Raw genomic sequence first — 6,507 nt, 5'->3', positions numbered from 1 at the left:
AAAACAAAAAAAAAAAAAAAGCCTCACCAAAAGGAGAGATTCCTGCCCCCATTCCTTTTAGAACTTTGCTTACCATGAACCATATGTTTCTTTTTGTTACTTAGTTTTTGAGGCAGGGTCTCACTTAGCTGTGTGGGCCCAGCTGACCTTTCTGCCTATGCTCCTCAGGTGTGAGATTACACCCTGCATCTCCCTCCGTACCTGCCATATATTTTATAAGCTTCTACATTACAAAAACACACTATATGATATTTATGCCTTTTTTTCTTTTTTTAGTTATAAACTGATTGGCCCATTAGCTCAGGCTTCTTCTTTTTTTTTTTTTTAATAAGGCATTGCTTTGTATTTAAACACTGAATAGCAGTACTGGTACAGAATATGCTCACAACTGGGGGGCGAACACTATGGGCCTCCCCGACAGATGTCATTACTGTAAATACCAGAAGGACCTCCATCTCTGACATAATCAGAACTGGATAAAGAACAATGGGCGTGTTCCAGTGACGAGCTTGCCAAGTGTCTGTCTAGCTACTGAGCAAATGGGTGGCATGGATAGTCATGCCCTTGATGTGCACATCATTACGAGGTCTGTATGTCTTCTCATTCACTGGTAACTTCTCCAGTTCATCCAAAGTCTCCAGACCATCTGTGACCTTTCCAAACACTGTGTACCTCATGTCCAGATGCAGCTGCTTGCTGTAGGTGATGAAGAACTGAGATCCGTTGGTATTTGGGCCATTATTAGCCATAGATACAACACCTCTAACATTGTGCTTCAGATACTCGCTGTACTTGTCCTCAAACTTCCTGCCCCAGATACTGCTGCCTCCCCATCCAGTGCCTGTTGGGTCTCCTATCTGAACCATGAAACCCTTGATGTTCCTATGAAATACACAGCCGTTGTAGTAATTATTGGCACAAAGAGCCAAGAAATTCTTACATGTCTTAGGTGTCCTCTCACAGAAGACTTCTATTTTGATATCTCCCACATCTGTATGCAACATCACAGACATCCTCTTGATGGCTCCAGGAAGACTTGCACAGAAAACCTGAAGATGAGTTCCCAATCCTGACATTGTATTTAAAAGCACTTTTCCCATAGTAGCAGACACTAGTACTAGTATGCATTCTCTGAGTCCCTCTCCAGCCCAAGAGTTCACCACGACCATCCTAGGAAATAAAACATGGGTGCAACAGGCAGCGAGTGCACAAATCAAAGGAGAAACGCTGTTACCTCACACTCGCCCACTTCGCTCAGAGCCGCCTCTGAAGAAACAGAAAAGCCTGGGATTAAAGGTGTGTGCCACCACGCCTTGAACTCACAGAGGTCTGTTTGCCTCTGCCTCCTGAGTGCTGGGATTAAAGGTGTGTGCCACCACACCCAACTACTCTCTTTCTTTTTTATTTTTAAGGACTTTAACCTTTAGCTTGCATATATTTTTAACACACTGAAAACCATTTAGAGGTTTTCTTCGTCTTTGAATCTCTCTTTATTGTATACTTTTTTTTTAAAATTTATTTATTTACTATGTATACAATGTTCTGTCTGTATGCATGCCTGCAGGCCAGAAGAGGGCACCAGACCTCATTACAGATGGTTGTGAGCTTCCATGTTGTTGCTGGGAATTGAACTCAGGACCTTTGGAAGAGCAGGCAATGCTCTTAACTGCTGAGCCATCTCTCCAGCCCTATTGTATACTCTTTTTTTTTTTAAATATCTATTTATTATGTATACAATGTTCTGTCTGTGTGTATGCCTGCAGGCCAGAAGAGGGCACCAGACCTCATTACAGATGGTTGTGAGCTACCATGTTGTTGCTGGGAATTGAACTCAGGACCTTTGGATGAGTAGGCAATGCTCTTAACCACTGAGCCATCTCTCCAGCCCCTATTGTATACTCTTTTTCTGACCACATGAGTCTTTAATTTGCTAGGCAATATGGCTAGGATTAAAGCTGTGGCTTTGATGGCCCATTCTTTAGCTTTCTGAGATTCCAGCCTTATGGCAGAGGTATTGGCTGTAGCCATATAAATTGCCACAGCTTTATGGCATTTCAAGGTCCCTGCCAGCAAGCAAGCTTCAGCAGTTTGCTCACAAACCACACTCAAATGCTCTGTAGCCGGACCTCCTCTCTGAAAGAGTCAGAGTTTGCACTGGCAGGATGGCCCAGAAAGCTGGCATTTTAAAACAATCCAGCTTTTTTCCTACTACAGCTGAAAACCAAAAGGCATGCAGTCAGCTTTTCATCAACACCATTTAAGTGTTTTGTGGCAGGACCTCTTAAAAGAGCTGCAAGGTTTTACATCTAAAGCTGAATCAGGAAGCTTCTCTTAAATGAGAGCACTTGCCTCTAGCAAGCAGAGCCCATTTGAAAAAAATGCTGCTATTAATAAGTCATGCTTAACTCTATTCTTTTCTGTCTAGAATTACTTCCCAAGTTCTCTCAGGCTTTATGTAGATACAGTTGTCCACGTGGGCGCCATTTGTTGACTGAGTTTTCTATCCTGCCTTGTTCCTGCAATTGCTAAGTCCCAAAGAAATCACACAGAGGTCTACATTAAACTGATTGGCCCATTAGCTCAGGCTTCTTATTAACTCTTTTTTTTTTCGAGACAGGGTTTCTCTGTGGTTTTGGAGCCTGTCCTGGAACTAGCTCTGTAGACCAGGCTGGTCTCGAACTTACAAAGATCCGCCTGCCTCTGCCTCCCGAGTGCTGGGATTAAAGGCGTGTGCCACCACCGCCCGGTCTTATTAACTCTTATAACTTATATTAGCCCATCATTCTTGTCTATGTTAGCCACATGGCTGGGTACCTTATTCAGTGAGGCAGTCACATCTTGCTTCTTCTGTGACTGGGTCAGGACTGCAGTATTTATGTCTTAATAAATAAAGCTTGCCTGAAGATCAGAGGGTAAAACTAAGCCACAGAGGCCAGGCAGTGGTGTCACACACCTTTAATCCCAGGATTTGGGAGACAGAGGCAGATGGATCTCTTGATTAAGGTCACCCAGGGTACACAAGATCAATGCAGAAACATATCCAGGTGGTGGTGGCTCACAACTTTATCTCAGTACGAAGGAGTCACATACCTTTAATCCCAGCACTAAAGGGGAATATGAAACGGGAGGAGACAGGTTCAGGATTCAGTCTGTAGCCTTGCCCAGCCTTGGTAGAAGTTAAGACTTCTCCAAGGCTTAGCAGTTTTGCTTTTCTGATCTTCATCTTGATCCCCAATATCTGTCTCTGGGTTTTGGTTTTTTTTTTATTATTTGTGCTACAGCACACCCCAACAATCCAAAGAAAGAGTTCTTTCTCTAGCAGAGGACCCAGGTTCGGTTCCCAGCACCTGTGTCAATAATGAACCATCTGTAGTCCAGTTATAAAGGATCTGACTTCCTCTTCTGACTATCATGGGCACTGCAAGCACATGGTGCAAATATACATGCAGGCAAAAGACACAAACATAAAAATAAATCTTTAGCCGGGCAGTGGTGGCGCACACCTTTAATCCCAACACTGGGGAGGCAGCAGCAGGTGGAACTCTATGAGTTCAAGGCCAGCCTGGTCTACAGAGTGAGTTCCAGGACAGCCAGGGCTACATAGAGAAACCCTGTCTCAAGACACCCCACCATACATCTTTAAAAAAAATTTTAATTAGCTGGGTGGTAGTGGCATACACCTTTAATCCCAGTACTCAATAGGGAAAGGCAGGCAGATCAATCACCCACTCTGCAGAGCAAGTTCCAGTACAACCAGAGCAAAATAAAATAAAATAAAAAATAAAAAAGTACGGGGCTGGAGAGATGGCTCGGAGGTTAAGAGCATTGCCTGCTCTTCCAAAGGTCCTGAGTTCGGGGGCTGGAGAGATGGCTCAGCGGTTAAGAGCATTGCCTGCTCTTTCAAAGGTCCTGAGTTCAATTCCCAGCAACCACATGGTGGCTCACAGCCATCTGTAATGGGGTCTGGTGCCCTCTTCTAGCCTGCAGGCATAAACGGAGAGAGAACATTGTATACATAATAAATAAATTTAAGAAAAAATTATTTAAAAAAAAACAAAACAAAGGTCCTGAGTTCAAGGGGCTCACAACCATCTGTAATGAGGTCTGGTGTCCTTTTCTGGCCTGCAGGCATATACACAGACAGAATATTGTATCCATAATAAATAAATAAATATTTAAAAAAGTACAACTTTCTAAAGGTTTCGTTTTATTTGATGTTTATATGTGCAATGCCCAACCCATCAGGAAGAAGCAGGAAAGACCAGTTAGAGAGCAAACAGATTAGGACCAAGGTACAGTTTGTACAGAGAACAGATGTATTAGGATGTCCTGGACCAAGGTATAAACTTGTGCATATCTAAATAGTGACACTTGCCAGGCATGGTGGCACCTGATTTTAATTCCAGTACTGAAGGAGGCAGAGATAGGGGGATCTCTGAGAGTTCCAGGCCAGCCTGGCTACACAGTGAGACTGTCTCAAAAGAAATAAAAAGTGACCATATGCAGTCCTAACAATAAAGATCACGTGTGTTGACCAGGGTGAAGTAGGGTTGTCTACCAGAGGAAGCAAGCAGTAAGTCATATGGTTTAAACACCAGCTTCCTACCGTCTTCAGAATAGCCATCTCAAGGAGTAAGAGATTAGTAGGATTTTAAATACGTATTTTCTTTAACATACAGAGTGACTAGGATGTGTTTATATTTCAGAGTGAAAGAAATGTCATCATAATACAGAAAAGACTAAATAATCTGTATATAATGTAGAAAAGCTGACCTGTATCAAAGACGTCTAAATTCTAAGCTTATCAAAATATGTCAAGGGACAGCAAGATGGCTCAGTAGGTAAAAGTGCTTGCTGCCATCAGGCCTGACATGAGCTCCAAGGACTCGCATTGTGAAAAGCGGGTACTAATACCCACAGTTATACTCTGACTGCTACATGTGTGCTGTGACATGCACACACATACGATTTTTTTTTAAGTAGTATCTCAGCCAGGAAGTAGTGGTGCACCGCTTTAATCCCAACACTTGGGAGGCAGAGGCAAGCGGCTCTATGTGAGTTTGAGGCCAGCTTGGTCTATGTAGAAAGTTTCAGGACCAGCCAGGGCTACACAGAAATCGTGTCTCAAAAATAAACAAACAAACAAACAAAATTTTAAAAAAAAGAGAAAAATAAGGGACTGGAAAGGATGAATCAGTGGTTAGGAACATTGGGTTGCTTTTTCAGAGGATTGGGGTTTGAGTCCCAGCACCCACAACCATCTGTAACTCCAGTTCCAGGGCATCTGATGGCCTTTGCTGGCCGCCACCAGCACCAGGCAAGCACACAGTACATAGACATACATGCAAACAAAACACCCATACACATAAATAAAATATTTAAAAAATACATTTAAAGAGAATGTGAAGGTGGATGTGGATGGATAAACTGGGGAGTGTCCGGAGTGTTGGGAAGGGGCTCACAGAGCTCTTAAAGACACCGTATCCAAACAGCCGTCAAATACGTTCTGACAGTAAGGTAGAACAATGTGAGGACCAACATGAGGTTTTTAAAATGTTTTACCACACTTATTTATCCGTGTGGAAGTCAGAATACTCAAGAGGTTGAGGCCAGCCTAGACTATACAGTTCGAGGAGAGCCAGGGCCACAGAGAGACCTTATCTCTGAAGACTTAGTAAACAAATACTTCTCATTTATTTGTTTATAGTGTATATGTATATGCTTGCATTAGTTTATGTGTACCGTGTGCATGTAGGACCTTACAGAGGCTGTTGGACTCTAGCGTCCAAACACCGAGAAGGAGTCGCCCCCAGAGACCATCTCACACACCACAGCCGATGCAAAAGCATGAGGAGTTTATTAATTCTGTCATGACAGGGTCCTCCAGCATTCGGGAAGCCAAGGGACCCCGAATAGCGGGTACAGTCTACTTTTAAAGGGGCCACAGAAGCAAGGGGTGGTTGTTCTTTGACTATTGTGATTGACTTATTCGAAAGGGCTATTACCAATAATTGACTGGAGAGCTGTTGCCAGGTCAGATGAGGTAAGAGGTCATTTTGACCCCGTTTCCCAGAGGACCGAACCAAAGCATATGTATATGGGTAATTGTTCAGGAACTGAGTACATGCGAGTGTAGCTGTTAGGTCCTTGGTTACCAGGGGAGGAGGGGAAGCACTATGGCACAGAGGCTGAGAGGATTCAGAATTGTCAAAAATGGCTTCAGGATTGTCTTAAAGTCTTGCAATAGGTGGCTGCTTGATTGTTCCCAGCCACCTAGACCCCAGAAATAACCACACAAAAACTGTATTAATTAAAATCACTGCTTGGCCTATTAGCTGTCGTTTCTTTTTTTTTTTTTTTTTAATATTTATTTATTTATTATGTATACAATATTCTGTCTGTGTGTATGTCTGCAGGCCAGAAGAGGGCACCAGACCTCATTACAGATGGTTGTAAGCCACCATGTGGTTGCCGGAATTGAACTCAGGACCTTTGGAAGAGCAGGCA

General features: G+C 43.2%; 1 pseudogene; it reads right to left on the bottom strand.

The window, feature by feature from the left end:
* Positions 1 to 524: 524 nt before the first annotated feature.
* Positions 525 to 1,013, bottom strand: LOC102002932 (annotated as a pseudogene).
* Positions 1,014 to 6,507: the final 5,494 nt, after the last annotated feature.

Source organism: Microtus ochrogaster, chromosome 15, assembly GCF_000317375.1.
Source record: "Microtus ochrogaster isolate Prairie Vole_2 chromosome 15, MicOch1.0, whole genome shotgun sequence".
NCBI lineage: Eukaryota > Metazoa > Chordata > Mammalia > Rodentia > Cricetidae > Microtus > Microtus ochrogaster.
This window is presented reverse-complemented; position numbering and strand designations above follow the sequence as displayed.